Source organism: Rutilus rutilus, assembly GCF_951802725.1.
Source record: "Rutilus rutilus genome assembly, chromosome: 10".
Taxonomy (NCBI): domain Eukaryota; kingdom Metazoa; phylum Chordata; class Actinopteri; order Cypriniformes; family Leuciscidae; genus Rutilus; species Rutilus rutilus.
This window is the reverse complement of record NC_140215.1, coordinates 6569304-6588966: the sequence shown is the minus strand read 5'-3', so window position 1 is coordinate 6588966 and position 19663 is coordinate 6569304. Positions and strand designations below refer to the sequence as shown.

The 19663-nt window shown below is 38.1% G+C and overlaps 1 protein-coding gene across 2 annotated transcripts in view; it reads left to right on the top strand.

Annotated features, from left to right (window-relative positions):
• adarb1b (adenosine deaminase RNA specific B1b) overlaps nucleotides 1-19663 on the top strand; it is a 163347-nt gene that overhangs the window by 42726 nt on the left and 100958 nt on the right. For both annotated transcript variants that reach the window (XM_084420794.1, XM_084420795.1), the window contains exon 2: nucleotides 11655-11736. The gene's annotated coding sequence lies outside the window, so the exon portion shown is untranslated. The remainder of the gene's footprint in view (nucleotides 1-11654; nucleotides 11737-19663) is intronic.

Below are 19663 nucleotides of genomic sequence, written 5' to 3'. Positions count from 1 at the left end.
ACAACGCTTCCCTGCCATTGACGGAAAATTCTGGCTTTCCGTGTTTTCACTGTTATACAGTAGGGGGCGCTATTACACGTCTTCTGAAAGAGTACTGAATCTCCAGATCAAAACACAGGTAAAGCAGCAGCAAAAGCAAGCGATAGCAGTATTATAAAATTGCCTAAACATCGAATTAAAGGGGGCCTATTATGCAAAATTCACTTTTGCATGCTATTTGGACATAAATGTGTGTTGGCAGTGTGTGTACACAACCACCCAATAGTGATAAAAATCCACTCACTCCTTTTTTATTAATCCCCATAAATCACAAGAAGTGTCTCCCAACGACCTGTTTTCAGAATGCTGTTTTAGTGACGTCACTACAGCACAGGCCCCGCCCACGAGTGTTGACAGACACTGCCGGTTTAACATAGACCCGCCCTGATCGAGTTCACAGCGAGTTGTACACATCCGCCACTGCTGCACTGACGAGAATGTCTCCCAAGCGTTGTAGGTGTTGTGTGGCTGGATGTATTAATCTCGATCCTGAAATCTGAAGCAGCCGCTGAAGACGAGGTGGAATTATTTTGTTTTCAAAGGAAATGCTCCCTCAACTCTACCGAAATTCGTTTATGTACTTGCGCACTTCTTATACTGTGTTTACTCAGCTCTTACGGAGATTTTCTAGAGTAAAACTGACGCTTCATCTTTTGTGTGATGTACAATAAACTTTATTAAACTCATCAGTATATTTTTGATCATCATTCGGACCTGGTCCGAAACAGCAGACTTGTAGGCTATTAATAATGGATACATACAAGCAGATGACAAATATGTTATAACCGTAATTAAACTAAACTATACCTGTTCCATCTCCATACAGCACTCTGACTCTGTAGGCATTATTGTTCGACTCCGGGTCGAAATGAACACCGTTACCGAGAGATTCTGATATTATCATCATTCCGTGAGATGAAATTGTCCTGAGACTGAGCGCGAGCTCATGAAGCTCCGCCCCCTGTGCCGTGCAGCAGCAGCTCATTTGCATTTAAAGGGCACACACTAAAACAGCGCGTTTTTCTGAGCACCAAAAAGTGACAATTTAAACGTGCTGTAAAAAATGATCTGTTGGGTATTTTGAGCTAAAACTTCACATACACACTCTGGGGACATTAGAGACTTACTTTATATCTTGTGAAAAGGGGCATAATAGGTCAGAACAAAACCAATATACATTTAAAGCCTATATAATCTATAAAAGCAACTGAAACAATACAGTTACATATATAAATAATGTTTAAGGTCGCACGTCACCTATTTGTGGTCATTCTTTACCCTCGAAATATTCCCACACTTTGGCTTTTCTGACCGACATAATACATAATACAGCATTGTCAGCGATAAGTCGCTGCGTGACTTCACCAATTCCTTTTTTTTTTTTTTTTTTGTCAGCTATAAGGGGGCAGCTATAGATTTTTCTTTCCTTTCATATTTCACTTTTTTTTTTCTTTTTTTTTTGTCGATCGAACTAAATCAGTGCAGGAAATGTTTTTTTCTTCTTTCTTTTTTTTTTTCTTCTTCCAACTGTTTCCTGAAAACATGACCTCCATGCGAGCGCCTGTAAGACTGCACAGAGCGGAGCCATGTGGAATACTGGACTGAGAGGATCCAGATCATCTCCATAGTCACGTCTGTGTCCTGCACTCCCAGCGCGTCAATAGATCAGCTCCAGATTACGCCGATGCTTTTCATTTATTCTAAGACGCATGAATGCGCCATGCTGAAATAGCAAATATTCCTTCAGGCGCCCAGGATGCAACATAAGTGAATCGGTGTGTGTGTGTGTGTGTGTGTGAGAGAGGGGGTGGGCTGTTGTTTGCAGCACTGCACACGCTATCAACACCGACAGCACACCTCTGCAATCCATTTACAACACTGGACCCAATCGATCCTGCTTCTGTGTTGGATTTTTGGTCGTTCAGTGGTGAAGGCTACCAGATTACACCCTGAATTCATCGTATCTGCTGATGTCACTGGATGGGGACAGCGAGACTGCAGCGACGTCCATCATTGGGACTGCCCCGAAGGGTCTCCGTGAGCACACTAGCCTTAACATTGCAGTCAAGGGCTGGGGAATCAACAGTTGCAGGTGTCTAATGATGGCCTCTCAGTTGAAGAGATGTAATCTCTCACATGTAAATAAGACCTATTTCTCATTCAGATGGTTTGAAGTAATGAGTTTGTGAGCATTTCTGTTGTGTTGAGTCACTGGTGTCAGTCTGAAAGCCCAAGTCTCTTGACACTGACAGCGATTAAATAGCCTAAATTGGTGTTATTATTGTATCATAGTCTAATTTGCATGAAGCTTAGAAAATGACCAAAATGTCAATGAATCTCAGCGTTGTGGCGCATTTTTAGATGTCTTAAGCACTCTTCAACTGATGCTCGTTGGATATTGAAGTGTGGGGTAATTTCAAATAAGTATCAATCATCTTTAATATCAAGTTTGTTTGTTGTTGTTTTGTTTTCTAGTATTTTACTTTCAATTACTTATTTAGTAGTTGTTTATTAGAAATATTTTTATGAAATAATTTATATGGCTGCCCTTAATAGTCGACCAAATTTTAATTAGTCTGTTAGTCGTTAATAAAAAGGCTTATCATTTGAAACATGTTAGTAGCCACTTTTTACATGGCCGCTCACTCTTACATGTGTTAACCTAGGTAAATGTGTGCTATTAGGTGCTAAATCAGTATTGATAGATAAGATAGGTTTAGTATTTCTCTTTAATGTATAACAATGTTAGCAATGTTACTTATAATATTCTTTCTCAGCCCTGAAACTATATTAACATCATAAACATTATCAACTAGTCAACCAATTACTTAAATGAACGACTACTAGTCGCTCTTCGACTACTAGTCGCTCTTCTACTACTAGAAAGTTTTAGTCTGGGGCAGTCATACATTTATATTTATTTTTTATAATGCTAATTTATGTTTTTAATACATTTTATATCATAATTTAACAATTAGTAGTAGTAGCAGTAGAAATAAGTTTCTTTCTGTCGTCCTTTTGTAAATAAATGTTATTTATTTATTCATTATTTAATGCTGTTACGTAGAACAAGTATTTTACGACATTATTGTATGATAGGTGCCTTTTATTGTTTGATAAAGTAGGCGTAAACATTATTGTGCCTATGTTTGAAGTTTCCATAGGCTATAGCCTTTTTTATATGGCTGCTTTGAAACACACTGCATTATGGTCATTATAGATAATTCACTAGAATTGCTTTTAATGTTTTCATAATGTAACTGATCCTTAGCAATATGTAATTTTCAGCCACTATGAAAGGAGGGATTAAGACTGACTGCCTGTCTTGGTAGGGTTCATTCAAAATGCCATGCTTAACGTAATTGCACGTTATCGAGCAAAAGAACCATAGAAGAACCTCTATTCCTCTGCCATTCCTTTTCCTTTTTTTTTTCTCTTAAAGAGAGTAATCCGTCATATTCAAACAAAACGCCAGTGTTTCTTTTCAGTCGTTTCCATTTCACAGTTGGACGCTTACTGGCCTGTTGTCTGCAAATGGGAAGCCTGGCTAATCACTTTTTCGGTACAACTGATGTCAAGAGTCCTGGGTGCGAATTTTTTTTTTTTTGCAGGGTGGTAGGGGAGACTCATGAATATTCATTCGGGAACTCATCCCTGATTGGCTCGCCGATACTCCAACGTTCTGAGAAGCCATGGTAACCCCAAACAATGAGATATCAGATCGCTGCTTGTCATCACTAACATTTTTTGTTATTGACGTTTTAATCAGGCTATTTGTCCGGTCGGGCAAGTACAATTCTCTATCACCTGCCCCTTCAAAAAAATCCACTTGTCCCGGACAAGCGTAAATGTCGAGCCTGTAATGCATATCAAAACCTATTTTAAATATGATGTACTAATTTCATTATAGCACTCATCAGCCTGCAGCATCCAAGACGATGTTTACTGTAAACAACACAGAGACAGAACAGCACAAACTATAGGGTCATAGCAGAACTCATGTCTCCATTTGTGTTTAAAATAATTAGTTTTTAGACTTCAAAAACATTTATCACCACTTGTGATTCACAGAGTGAAAATTAATTTTAAGAAGTTTGTTTCTATCCAGTTGGCTATTGGCTTTTACTGATAAAACAGACACTTTACTCTTGTTCTAAAGACATATAGTTTAACCTGCTGTCTTATTTGACTTTTATTTTAATTTGTTTACACAACAGCTCTGACAAAAAAAATATGATAATGAAAGGTTTTGGGTTGAGTACCAAATTACAAAAACATTATTATTTGAAAGTGAATAAAGTTGTGTGTGTGTGTGTGTGTGTGTGTGTGTGTGTGTGTGTGTGTGTGTGTGTGTGTGTGTGTGTGTGTGTGTGTGTGTGTGTGTGTGTGTGTGTGTGTGTGTGTGTGTGTGTGTGTGTGTGTGTGTGTGTGTGTGTGTGTGTGTGTGTGTGTGTGTGTGTGTGTGTGTGTTCAGTTATAAATATAGCCTATGCTGTGTAAGTTATATACTTTTGAAAATGATAGGCCAATAACTTAAAACAAACATTTGATAACCCATATAAATGAATTATAATTTATAATACGGAACGCCTTTACTTAATTTACAATGTAACATTTATTAATTTACTCTAGCACTTAAGAGATCAGTAAAACAAGGCCACAGTAAACTAAAGGATTAATATGTGGGTAAATCTAAAGGTAGGTCTGCTTTAAAAAAATATTACAAGTTCGAACATGGCCAGAATGTGCGCGTTGAGAAGAACGTTCAAATTGGTCGTCTTAAAGGGATAGTTCGGCCAAAAATGATATTTAACCCATGATTTACTCACCCTCAAGCCGTTTGAGATGCATATGTCAATCTTTTTTCAGACGAACACATTTTTCAGTTATTTTAGAAAATGTCTCAGATCTTTCAGTGGTTATAGTGTGAAGCTATGGGATCCACCTCCTCCAAGTCCCAAAATGTGCATGCATCCTTCGGCTTGAGGGTGAGTAAATCATGGGTTAAATATCATTTTTGGCCGAACTATCCCTTTAACACGACCAGAATGTGCGTGTCTACACATACAAAAGAAACACTATTCAATGCCATTACAAAGCTGGGAAGAGCCAGGATATTATTTAATATTTCTCCGATTGTGTTCGGCTGAAAGATGAAGAGTAGCCAGCTGGCTAACACTGGCACATTTACAGAAATGTTGATTAATGTGTTTTGTCCTTATAAAATTTAGAAACGAACAAAAAGTCATACACACTTAGGATGGCTTGAGGGTGAGTAAATTATGGGATAATTTTCATTTGTGGGTGAACTATTCCTTTTAAGTAGCTTTAAGCCACAGTGCAACACAATTGCCTTCCATGGAAGCACCTCAGTTTAAGTTTCCTGTATTCAGAAATAAACATCTCCTTTTATACCACCCTCATTGCCTCAATATGACAATCCAAACCAAATCTCACCACTTCGGCCTACTTCGGGAAATCCTCGTACCTACACATTTTAGCATGTTTCTTTTTAATAAATCCCTTCAGGTCCCTTTAATGACATTGTCTTGTTAAATCAGATTGATGTTTACTTCAGTGTGAAGCTTGTCATATCTTTTTTTTTTTTCAAGACCGTCCATTCTCGGTGGTGCGTTATTGCTCCCCCTGCTGATTAACCATTTCAAACTTTTGGTCTGAGCCAATTTGGGTGACGAAACTGTTACTTGAACCTCCCCAAAATAGAGGCCGCATGGAGCGAGATGAATTCTAATCAAGCCCATGCTCAATTAGACGGCAGAAACGGCCGCCTCGGCATGAATATAAAATTGCCCTCAGACCCGTAGTTCATCTACTACAACAATCAAAATTGATCTTCCTCATTACCGGAGGTTCAGGCACGGATCAAAGGCTTGATGCTTCTCAAACAGCCATCAACGCTCATTGAATCCAGAGCCGTTGTCCCCGCAGCCATGATGCCATTGATTCTCAATTCCATCAGGGTGAAAAAGAAAAAGAGCAATCCATTAGCGGCATGCAGAGGGGCCGTCTCCGTCTGACTGAAATGTAGTTTTGACAGAGCGAGATCCTAAACTGGCCCCCTGGCCCCGGGCCTGCGGCTCAGGGAAAATTGAGTGCACTCCTGCAGAATTCAATATGACATGCTGGAAATAATGGGCTCCTGTCGCACAGATATCCATCAAGACAGACCATGGACCCTTGTAGACATTCAGCTGCAATAAATAATAAATCATGTTTGGACGATATTAATAAGGTCACTTGAGAGGTGGCCATTGATTTGGTGACACCACAGTTTTTCTAGCGGGAGTAGTGCTGACGTGTTTGAGGGATGCTACGGAGAAAATATCAGATTTTCTTTCAGGTCTCATGCCGGGTTCAGACTACACGATATCAGCCCCGTTTTGGCACAATCTGTTTGACTAAGGGTGTCGTGGTGATTCGTAAATGACAATGGGCGTCGAGTTGCAAGAATCTATCGTTTTATCTCGTAGAGTGTGTCATAGTGGATGACAACCGATGCCGTGTCTGCAATGATTCACAACATCCTGGCAGACTAACGTTTAGAGTTTAACGAAAGAGACGATGGTATTGGTGCTGCTAGGTGGAATTATGCATTGGAGAAAAGTTTTGTGGAGCAATGGCAGCAATACGCCTGCCTTTGTTTCCTCGAAGGACTGCCAGGACAGAGTGAAAAAAAGATAATTGCTGGCGAATGATAGCCGAGTTGTATCAGCAACCTGTTGAGAACTGGAATTAGCATTAAGCTAACATGCTACTTTGGTAGCCATTGTTTGCACTCGTTACCGGAAGTCGTTAGTTCCGCCTTCTCGATGACATCATTAAAGATGGCAAGCAGCGATTGGTCGGGAAGTAACGTGTAGTCTGACTTGTTTCTTGTCCATGACACAACAAGAATTTTATGATTTAAAATCGCATAACACAGTGACATTATTGTAACACACAAAAATATTGTGCAGTCTAAACCCAGCATTGGGTGCTTTGAAACTGATGAATAGTTGTTACCTTAAAGGGTTAAAACAATTCTCCCAATTACAGTGATTGAGGCCTTGAGCTTTCAAACTAAAAATATGCAAAAGGTATCAAAGTACTATAAATAGTTCGTTTAAAGCAATGAAAATATGAAAAAAGATTAAAAGTGTTATGAAAAGAGTTTGTACGACTTACTTTTCAAGCAACGCAAAATATGCTAAAGGATCAAAAGTATAATAAAAAATATTCATATTTCAAGTCTTATGAACCCATTCAGTAACTTTGTTATAAACAGATCAAATTTTAAGCCTTTATTGACAAATCATTGAGTCCGTGGATCAGATTAGTGTGATTAGCTCGTTGGACATTACTTCATTTTACATTGTACTTCATCTCTACTTTTCCATGTAAGAGAGTCATTTGGATTTGGGCGAGTAATTTTTGGGGAGTGTTTTTGGGTCGCTGTTCCTTTAAATAGATAATTAGCAGATTGAGGCAAAGTAAAGTTGTTTAAATGCAAATGATCAACAGTGTTTGTGTTTAATGAGGATTTTGATGGTGATCTCTTCACAGTGCCACATGAGAGAGTGCAGTAATTGTGTGGGCTGTTTTAGTATGCAGAGGCAGCGCCGCTGTGTTTCAGGCGACTGCAGTCTGCGTTTCTGCTGAGTCGGCTGCTTGTCTTTGGCGGTTTAGGACTCATTAGGCCTGTAATGTCTTAATTCTGTCCTCTCTACAAAGCCGTACTGACATCCCTAATATTTTACCTCCTGAAGTGCATCACACAATTGATGCCTGTTGGGTTAATAACCTAATTGACTGACGTTGACCCTTTTTTCGTGGCTCGAGTTTAATTTGCTGTTGTTTTAAAGGGGTCATGACATTTATTATGTTCCCTTAGGTGCAATTATAGTGTTACTATAGTTTTTTTGGACAAAAAACTTTTACATTTTTGTGATTTATGACCTTTTCCTACCCTGTTTCTCATCCTCTGATTCAAAGTCTGTTTTGGGGGTGTTTCCCCTTTAAGAGTTCAGTGTTAACGCCCGCTGTTATGATTGGCTAACGTCGCAATCTTCTTGTAAACAGACCCACTCGCTGCAGGTCGACTGAACACCTGTGGGCGTGATGACGATGCGATGATGCGAAATGAGGTGTAGTTGTCTTGCGCTGGAGGCGGTCATATGCAAACGACGTATGCGTGACGTCACTTCTTACCACGGATCCCCAACGAGCTGTAATTAGAGCTTGATTAAATAAATGCTTCGTTTATAACGGAGAGGACGTCTTAAGCTATGAAACTTGCAGGAAGTTTTAATGGTACAAAGACCTCTTATATACCAAAAGATCAAGGCAAATTTGGTTTCCCTTTAATAATAAGGGGCTGGAAATCACACCAGCACACCCATAGATCACATCTGGGCTTTTGGTAGCACCTATTTCATTATTGTTTCTGGGAAAGCTGAGTTTTTAAAGCGACTGCAGCGCTGAGAGTGCATTTTGACTACAGGGTTATTTATATGATCGGATATTTATTCTGTCAGGCGGGAGCTAAATAACACAATCTCATGCATTCCTGTGTAACACCAGAACATTTGCTGATTCAGTGAATGCTATAAGCAATTAATTTTTTTAGAAATGGACTTATGTTTACAGAAAATGGCTGTTTTTCTATTTTTTATGAAGCATGCAGAGTATTTCAGGACAAAACCACATTTTGTTGAGCTGATGTGTATGGCAGACGCTGTGGCTTTAGGGGCCGACTGACCACACGGGGTGAACCGAGTGTCAGTGCCGACCACAGTCAGTGATCACTGTTACTGCGGTCAAATGTCTGAAGAGGGATGTTAAAGTGTCTGGGATTCATCTACTGCTGCAGTGGAGTTGAGATCTATCTATCTGTTTATCTGTCTGTCTCTAAATTTTTGTCTGTCTGTCATTTTGTTTGTCTGTCTGTCTATATATGTCTGTCTGTTGTTTTGTCTGTCTGTCTATATATGTCTGTCTGTCATTTTATCTGTCTGTCTCTATATATGTCTGTCTGTCTGTTGTTTTGTCTGTCTGTCTGTCTGTATATGTCTGTCTGTCTGTCATTTTGTCTGTCTGTCTATATATGTCTGTCTGTCTGTTGTTATGTCTGTCTGTTGTCATTTTGTCTGTCTGTCTATATATGTCTGTCTGTCTGTCGTTTTATCTGTCTGTATGTCTGTCTGTCGTTTTGTCTGTCTGTATATTTGTCTGTTCTGTCTGTTTTGTCTGTCTGTCTATATATGTCTGTCTGTCTCTAAATTTTGTTTGTCGTTTTGTTTGTCTATCTGTCTAAATGTCTGTCTGCGGTTTGTCTGTCTATATGTCTGTCTGTCGTTTTGTCTGTCTATATATGTCTGTCTGTATGTCTTTTTGTCTGTCTATATATGTCTGTCTGTCGTTTTATCTGTCTGTCTCTATATATGTCTGTCGTTTTGTCTGTCTGTCTGTCTATATATGTCTGTCTATCTGTCTGTCGTTTTATCTGTCGTTTTGTCTGTCTGTCTATATGTCTGTCTGTCGTTTTGTCTGTGTCATTTTATCTATATCTGTCTGTCGTTTTGTCTGTCTGTCATTTTATCTGTCTATCTGTCTGTCTCTGTCGTTTTATTTATCTGTCTATCTAGCTGTCTGTCTGTCTGTTGTTCTGTATGTTTGTAACTATCAATGCATGTGATTTGAATTTATCTGTCCATGAGCTGAAAAATATTGATGACTTTTTAGAAATTATTGCACCGAACTTGAGAGTTGAGCAAATTCAATTCTGAAAGACGTCAGTGTATAAAACAACAACTGTACAGCAAATCTTAAATACAGTCAAAGAATTCACTTTTTGTTGTATGTAATATTTGTAGCTGACATATTTGTGATCCGTGCAAGATCTCGTCTGTTTTCATCCTTTTGGCACTCTATCTCTTATTCTTTCTCTTCATCTGTATTGTAACTGTTCCTTGAGGAATAACCTCTACCCTGATTCCCATGCGTAACCTTACCCAGATCCCGACTGAACTCTTGGCCTCCTGCCTACACATTGTTTCTTTCCTCCACCTGAACACCCTAGAACAGATACTGCCCCATAACCTGATCCAGCCTTTGTTTTCTGCTCTCGGACTCTCAAAACACATCTATTATTCACTTGCTGACAAGTATTTCAGCAGCAATCCATGTCAGCTGCTAAACAAATTCTTTCCCTCTCTTGGTTTCAACCAGCCTGGACCATTGACGTTTTCACAAAAAGTTGGAGAAAAGTTGGAGAAAACCAAGCCATCAAGTTGAGCTGAGCTGTGTTGCATTGAGGCAGAAAATAAGACCATCTTGCTTTCCTTTTATTCACCTCGCACTTCCATAATTTTTTATTTTTTGGTCATCCGCCAGTGAAAAAAGCAGGTAATGAAAGGTATCAGATGGATGCTATGTTTGTGAAAGGAAGTATGTTTTCAGTCCACGTCGGCCTTTGTCTTTCCCGAGCCGCCTAATTGAACGATGTTGTCACTCTCCTTTGGCAGGATATGCTTCCTATTTTTAGCCCTCCATTTCAGGGTGGCCGTGTTGTCATCTATTTTGAAACCTCTATTGAGTTTTCTTTCCTTTGCTCTCATGGCTGTATTTATGATAACAAAGAGGGTTAGTCTCTCTTTTGACAGCTTTTCTTTACACTGCAGATGATGAGGGGTAAGCCAATTTTCACTATCAGCTGGAGTCTGAAACCCTTTGCTGGCATCTCATGCTAACAAGTCCACTGCCAGGAACTCAACCTTGACATTTATGCAATGACTTCAGTGAGATAACATGTTCAAAAAACACACCCTAGTTAATGCCACTTGAAAGATGCCACTCGCTGTTTCTTTTTAGTCTTTTTCTAGATAATATTACAGTATTTATCTTTCAAGTCAACTTGACACTGTTTATATACATATGTAAACCTGTCTTGTTGTTATCAATGTTGTTAACAGTTTTTGCTGTCATACTTTTTGAGGATAAAGAACAGCTTTTTTTTTTTTTTAAGCATGTTTATCTCCATCATGATTTCCACAAAACTTTTCAGCATTAATAATAGTAAGAAATGTTTCTTGAGCACCAAATCAGCATATTATAATAAATTCTGAAGGATCATGTGACACTGAAGACTGGAGCAATGCTGCTGAATATTCAGCTTTTCATCACAGGAATAAATTACATTTTAAAATAAAGTATCATTGAACAGTTAATTTAAATTGTATTATTTCATTTTATACTGTTTTTACTGCATTTTTTATATTGTAATAAATGCAGCCTTTGCTGAGCAAAAGAGACAAAACATAAAAAATAATAATTTATTCCTAACTTTTGACTGGTAGTTAATATATGGGTGTGTATATACAGTTTGCCTTCATTTTTTATGTGAGGAATTTCTGAAGCTTATTGCAGTTGTATGTGGAAGCCGAGAGGTGTTTAAACACTGATTGTTAAGTGTAAAATGTGAATTTCTCCATTTATGGTGTTCATTTCTCTCACTGAGTCGTCTCAGTTTAGATTTGCTCTTTGAATGGTTCATGATCAGGATGGGAGAGATCGTTTTTAGCTCTGGTCTGATGTTTTATTCTCCTTTTGTGTTCCAGGAAGAAGTGGAGACTGACAGCAGGAAGAGCTCGTTCAAGGCTGTGGGAAATCGGAGCACCATCCGCTGCTTTATAACAGTGGGTAAGTGAATCTGCAGCGAAACACACTCAAACAGAGATTGGTCACGTAAAGAAAGAAAGGTGGTAGGATGTAGATAATTAAATCTTGTGCAAAACAAACTGTTGCTTTGTGCCTGTTGCTGATGTGAAGGGTTTCTTCAAGGGCTGAAGGAACTAGTGCTAGGCGATATATATATATCGATATTCCGACAATCGCAGTGATTTTAATGCAGTCTGTTTTTGTCCATTGTCACAATCCCTCCGCAAGTGTGAGCCTGTTAAGATGTTTTCGTGTCTGCTGACCTCAGCAGCAAAAATGTTAAGTTGGCAGGGTTTATGAATCCTTCTGTTTTTATTATTATAATTCATGAATATTTGGCATCGTGACTTGATGTCTCTGCCGATTTTTCATAATTAAAATAGACAAACAAGCACTACCATTGAGTTTGGGCTTGATCATCTTTTTGAAAGATGTCTCTTCTGCTCACTAAGGCTGCATTTATTTGATCAAAAAATACAGTAAAAGCAGTAATATTGTGAAATATTATTACAATTTAAAATAACTATTTTCTTTTTGAATATCTTGTGATGCAAAGCTGAATTTCAGCATCATTACTCCAGTCTTCAGTGTCACATGATCCTTCAGAAATCATTCTGATATGCTGATTTGGTGCTCAAGAAACGTTTCTTCTTATCAATGTTGAAAAGTGTTTGAAAGTTTAAAAGAACAGCATTCATTTGAAATTGTTTTATCATTCTTTTCAGTCTTTTTTTTTTTTTTTTTTTTTTTACTGGTTTTTACTATTTATTTATTTATTTATTTATTTATTTATTTATTTATTTATTTATTCTTTCTAATTGGTTGAAATGATGATTTCTCCTTTTTCTTTCTGATGAGCCATTTAAAGGTCTAAATTTAGTTCTTTTATATGTGATTGTTTCAAATATATCACCCAGTCCCAGTTGGTTCTCTGATTTAAATTGTGGATGAGCAATGGAAAATTGCATTTATTTCTCATGGTAATATGACTCCTCTTTTTAAGTATTAAAGAGTTGCATTAATTTATTTAACAAAGGAGGTATGAATATAGCCTTTGTGCTAGGTTTCCATGACTTGCCAGGAGAGACATACGGCAGCCTCAGAGATGAAATTACATGGGCCTGGATTCATTTACCTCTCACTTTTCAGCTCTGATGACGCCCACAGTTACCAGTCAGATTGTATACACTTTAAGGTTGACTGACAACACTGATTTACTGATTAATTTCAGATTTCAACAATACGTAGATTAATAATTCAATTGCAACGTCATTAGGCTTGTTTTAGTTATTTTATCGTTGCTTGATTTTTCACCGTTGATGCACCTCACATTTGCATTTAATTTCGGCTGTTACAGGTTACTGCACAAAGCTTATATAATGACACAGATGACAGCATACTTCCAGATTTGGAATAAGAAGCATATTAAAAAGCTGCCTGGAAGAAGTTACCTGCTAGGACACAATTCGTTTTCAATGAGATGGGCCAATGATCATGGCATTTATAGTGGGGGCAAGGCTGTAAAACGGATTCACCTGTAACTGGGTTTCCATCCAAAGTTGCGAATTTAACTTCTAATAAAGCACCGTTTCCATCCATGTGACTTCCTGGAAAAGTGGCGCACAATTATCTGTAATTTTTGTACATCATAATTGATTTGCACCTCGGAGCGTGCTGACCATGTGCAGTAAACACTCATGTTCTCTTGCGTCCGGATGCCTGGTGTTTGGGAACAAAATCGTGTGTGACAATTCCTGGTGGTAATTATATCAAATCATTTTCATGACAGATTTTGCATTTCAGAATGATCAAACCAACATTTTAGATGTCGAGCAATGAAATTGCTCCGTTGTTTAGTCCAGTTGTCCAATAACATCCACTGTTGAGGCTAGGGCTGTCACTTTTGTCAAAAATCCTGTTCGATTTTCGATTGTGAAATCGATTTTCCACGTCTAAAGACGTTTCCGTTTTCAAATCCACGGACAACTAACAGGCATTAGGACGAACGTAAAGAGGGCGCTTGAGACGCGCACAATTTCTGATGATTTATTGGCGTGCAGTTTCGTGCACAATGACAAACAGGAGTGCGACATTCTCGAAAAACAATAAGCAGTGGACTGCCATAACATCAATGAAAAACATCACTGCAGGCTTCAACATGGCTGTGTTTACGATTAGAAATGTCAAACAAATTTCGCCTACGTAGGCGATTGTAACCCGTAGTCCGAATCTGTATGCGTGAGACTGTCTGAATACCGGCAGAATTCACATGTTTGTTGTAAAAAGAGACACATTGCAGAAGTATAATTTGCTGTTTTGTGTGTTTGTTAGAGCCTGCAGTTGCTGTGTGACGTCTTGGCGCGCTCCAAGAAAAGGCCGTTGATCGATTCCCTATTTTCGTTTTCGAAACTTGTGTTGGTTGGTCCGATCGATTGTGCAATCGATTTGCGAACATAAAGTGACAGCCCTAGTTGAGTTTTTTGTTGCTCATCGAGGGATTTATTCTGTAAAAGTGTTTCCATCGTAGTGTATTCGCATTCACGCTAAAAAAATGCTGGTTTGTTTTAACCCAATTTTGGGTCAAATATGGACAAACCCAGCCGTTGGGTTAAATTTTTTTATTGCATTTTTAATCCAGCGTTTGGGGTTGGCCACATTTGACCCATAATTGGGTTAAAACAAACCAGCCTTTTTTAGAGTGTTGGATAATAAAAATATAATAGTTATGACTCTGCAGGACACGATGCATGCTACTAATGTTTCACAAATATTTCCACACGTCCACTAAAAGGCTTGGATTAAAAGATCAATCTTGGGATGTTAAGAGTCAATACCGGATTATTCAAATGAAGAAATCAATGTTTTTTTTTTACCCAGCGTAATACTTTCATTAGCAGCACACTTGAAAGTGGTTCAGCATTTACTGTGTCCTCTCAGGTCTTGCATCATTTCTGTGCTATTTTAAGGAGATTAATAGAGCAGGGTCTTTTCGTCCCTTCTGTCGGAGTCAAAACCCGAGCTGATTTTATTATGATCCGCTCTGCATCACACCAAGAAGCCCGTCAGATTTGAGGGAGATCAGCATGTTCATTCAGGCTGATGGGAATGGCTTTTCAAAGCTTGCATTGTTTGAGAGCTGTTTCTATGGTCTCGTCGCTTGTTGCGCCGGCTTAACAAAACCTTGGAGGCTTTGCATGTCCCTGGTGAAAAGCGCCTCTTGTTTTAGAAAGTAAGCCATCTAAAGACATGGGTGCCTGGGGTCTGGGATATTCTGTGATTCTGGGCCCTTCGAGGTTTCTTTCATTTTGCTTTGAGGAATTAACTGTCTTCCAGAACGACAGCTTTAGGCCTGCAGTGGGGGCTCATGGGAGCAGCGGGGTGGAGAGAGCAGATGAGCACCTGTTCTGCAGGTGATGTGAGAGAGGAGACTGCAGACAAGCAGAGATCCTTAATCAAGGGCATTCACTCTCCAACACTAAATAAGATTAATGAAACCATTTCATCTCTTTTTCAGTCTCGTTCTCACTGTCCCACAATAGAGTGATTTAAATCACAGCAACAGTATTTATCACAATATAGTCATTTTAAGATGGTAATTCATCAATGTATGTCATCTTATTTTACTAATTATATGAATAAGGATGCACAATATATTGGTACCATATTCGTTGGTTATTAGCGATATTGCATTTTTTTATTTTTTTTCTGCTGTGTGTGTGTGTGTGTGTGTGTGTGTGTGTGTGTGTGTAAAACATACATACATACACACACACACACACACACACACACACACACACACACACACACACACACACACACACACACACACACACATATATGATATACATATACATACACACTTTATATTTTTAAATATAAATTTTTTAAATCTTAAATTTAACCTCTAATTTTACATCTTTGATTATTTTTCTAGCACTCAAAGTAAGTTTTAGTAACACTAATAACATTGTTAAATATTTAGCAGATCACATAATGAATGTCTATTTTTATTTATTTATTATTGTTATTATTATTATTACTATTATTTTGTTTTATTATTATTTTATTTTGCATTTATTAATGTATTTTTTTTTTTTTTTTTTTACATTTTAAATATTGGCCCGTATTTTAATGTTGTGCATCCCTAATTGTAAGTAATCCTAATTTTTATTTTGGACGGGGAATTATTTATTTATTTATTTATTTATTTATTTATTTATTTATTTATTTATTTATTTATTTATTTATTTATTTATTTATTTATTTAAATGAGAATTTTAGTTTTTAATTAAGTTTTTAACTATTTAATTAAATTTGAACTATTTAACATTTTTTTTTTTTTAACTAGATTTAGATAGTTTCAACTCTGGTTGACGAGCCACTTTAGTAGCCAATACCAAGTAACCACAGCAAGTTAAATTCTGCATCAATATGAACAAACACCAGCAGTTTTGTCTTCTTTACCGGTTTAGGATTTACTTTTAGTTTACCCGATGTTTCTTCACATTGCTTTTGAATCCTCTCTCGTTTTTGTTGTTTAGATCTGAAACCTTTGATGTTTCACAGTGTGGTCTGCAGTCGTCCTTTGCTCTTGCCACTCCAGGTTTCTCCCTTACTTACTGTTTTTCACAGATTACATCCATTCTCCTTGTTACATGTATTATAGAACACAAGAGAAGGAATGAAACCCTGAAGGCAGATATGTGCTTTCAGGTTTGATCTTTCTTTCTTTCTGTCATCCATTACTTTAATAAGCCTTGCTTCAGAGTTAGGAGGAGCTGTCTTGGACTGTAAGGGATCTTCAATGACCTTTCACAATAACAACTTCCCCATGATTATGTATAAATGCAGTGTCTAACATGTATTCGCCTTGGCTCGTATAGGAAATGTGGCTTCTAATCCGATGTTGTGCCCCGATCCCATTTCACATCTGATAAAGCGAACTTTTTTTTGCTCAAGTCTGAGTTTTGTAAAACTTATTAAGCTCTTCTCTGGCTGTTTATTGATCAGAGATGAATATAGTCGCCCCCTGTAGACCTTATTATAAATATACTCCCTGCTTTACAAAAAAAAAAAAGCCGTCTTGTTCTCTTCTGAGAGCTTTTGGAGGAAGTTCTGCCCAGACTCCCAACGATCCGAGACCTGGATCAGAGCCAATGAGTTTGGAACCACTATAGAATGCAACAGTGTTGTTATGAAAGTTCATATCCCATCCGGTTTCTTCAATTTAGAAAGTGAGTTGGCCTCTCTACAATCACAACCCATAATATTTTACAGTACACTTCACATATATTGCACTGCTTATAATTCCTAACTTACGGTCTAGTGAAGCATCGATAATGAAAAGGGTTTTTTTTTTTTTTTTTTTAATGTTGTTATTTCCACTAAATGGCAGACATTTAAAGGGATACTCCACTTTTTTCGGAAATAAGCTCATTTTACAACTCCCCCAGAGTTAAACAGATGAGTTTTACCGTTTTAGAATCCATTCAGCCGAACTCCGGGTCTGACGGTACCACTTTTAGCATAGCTTAGCACAGATCATTGATTCTGATGAGTCCAGTAGCATTTCTTTCAAAATGACCAAAGAGTTTCAATATTTTTCCTATTTAAAACTTGACTCTTCTGTAGTTAAACCGTGTACTAAGATCGACGGAAAATGAAAAGTTGCGATTTTCTAAGCCTATATGGCTAGGAACTACTCTCATTCCGGCGTAATAATCAAGGAACTATGTGGCTGTACCATGGGTGCAGCAGGCGTAGTGATATGACGCAGCGCCTAAAAATAGTCCCCAGCTCGGTAACTTCTTCCAACGTGACCGGGACTAAGTTTGTCTAACCTATTAGACCTATTTTCAGGCGCTGCGTCATATCATTACGCCTGATGCACTCATGGTACAGCCGCACAGTTCCTTGATTATTACGCCGGAATGAGAGTAGTTCCTAGTCATATAGGCTTAGAAAAGCGCAACTTTTCATTTTCCGTCGATCTTAGTACACGGTTTAACTACAGAAGAGTCAAGTTTTAAATAGGAAAAATATTGAAACTCTTTGGTCATTTTGAAAGAAATGCTACTGGACTCATCAGAATCAATGATCTGTGCTAAGCTATGCTAAAAGTGGTACCGTCAGACCCGGAGTTCGGCTGAATGGATTCTAAAACGGTAAAACTCAACTGTTTAACTCTGGGGGAGATGTAAAATGAGCATATTTCCGAAAAAAGTGGAGTATCCCTTTAAATCTCTATTCTTAAATTTTTTTTTTATTATAAATAAATCAAACAAAAATCTATAATTTCTGATTTAGGTGCCACAAGATTATAATAAACGATTTAATAATAATTTTAATTATAATATTTTTGTTGTTGATTTTTGCTTTTTAATGTGAATCATCTTTATGCTGGTTGTTTGTTGGTTTGGTTCAAGGCTTAAAGGGGTGGTTGATTATGATTTCACTTTTTTAACTTTAGTTAGTGTGTAATGTTGCTGTTTGGTCATAAACAACATCTGCTAAGTCATAATGCTCAAAGATCAAAGCAAAGGAAGATATTTGCTTTTAAAGAAATCGCTTTTTAAGGACTACAACAAACGGCTGGTAGGGACTACACGACATTCCTCCCGGGTTAGTGACATCACCAACCCTAAAATTTACATAAACCCCGCCCCCGGAACACGATTTATAGATTATCAAGACAGAATATGCTAATCAATGTGTAGAAGATAACTACACATAAGCTACATAAATTCATCAACTAACCATTCAGAAACGTCCTGTTGCGTTCTACATGTTGTCACTTCTTCTTGAGTCTCTCCATCATTGTCTGACTTTGGTTTGAACATAAAAGGCTAAAAGTTGTAGGAATTTTCAGTGCATGTCTGTGTGAGGTAAAAGAACAAGACCTCTTGAAGCTCCGCCCCCCCTGTCCCGGGAGCAGCAGCTCATTTACATTTAAAGGGACAGACACAAAACAGTGCGTTTTTGCTCACCCTCAAAAAGTGACAATTGTAACATGCTATATAAAAATATATGTCGGGTATTTTGAGCTAAAACTTCACATACACACTCCGGGGACATCAAAGACTTGTAAACATCAGATTCGGACATCTTGTAAAAAGGGCCTTATACCACCCCTTTAATGCTCTATTGAGGAATTTTTTTGAAATGCCTGTGGAGGAAATGAATGGGTAAGATGCTTTCGGATGCCTGGAAAGAGAGCGCTCGCTGTCACGCTCTTACTGATGCCTGTGTGTACTCTCCCACAGATCCTCTGCGTGTCGACCAGTCACTGACATCAATATCATTTCTGCCGCCCCCCCGCTCCTCCTACCTATTGATGGATGACCCCGTTGATAAAGAGATGCAGGACTGCAGTGCAGTGTCAGGCGTTTTACGGTTACAAATGCAGATCTGGGACTTCTGCAGCAGCTAACGCAATTGAAGAGAGATAAATCTCCTTGTGCTGCTGTCCTTTATGTAGAACAGCAATACATCTTTTCACCGTGATATTAAAATCTCTCTTTTATTTCATATGTGGGTAGTGAGGCATTAAATTCTATAATGGTCCAGTACTTTATATATGTCAGAACTGGCAATGTCGAATAAAGCTTTCATCGATCATTTTCACGAGGTAACGGCTCCTCGCTGTGTGATGCAGGTCGAGATTAGAAGGGGATCGCAGGGCTTTCCAGCTTCAATTCTACATGTCCTTGTCTCAATCTGAGCAAGACTTTTTAAATCCTTTTTTTTTCTCTCTCTCTCTCTTTCTGTGCACTGGCTTGAAATAAGTCGAGTTCCCTTAACACATTCGTGTTAAAACATTTGTGGTGCACTGCAAACACACAGCTTGCGTATTTCACAGGATCAGTTTGCATACTCTCACATTTTTTTGTTCCAGAGTAATTGCCTTTTT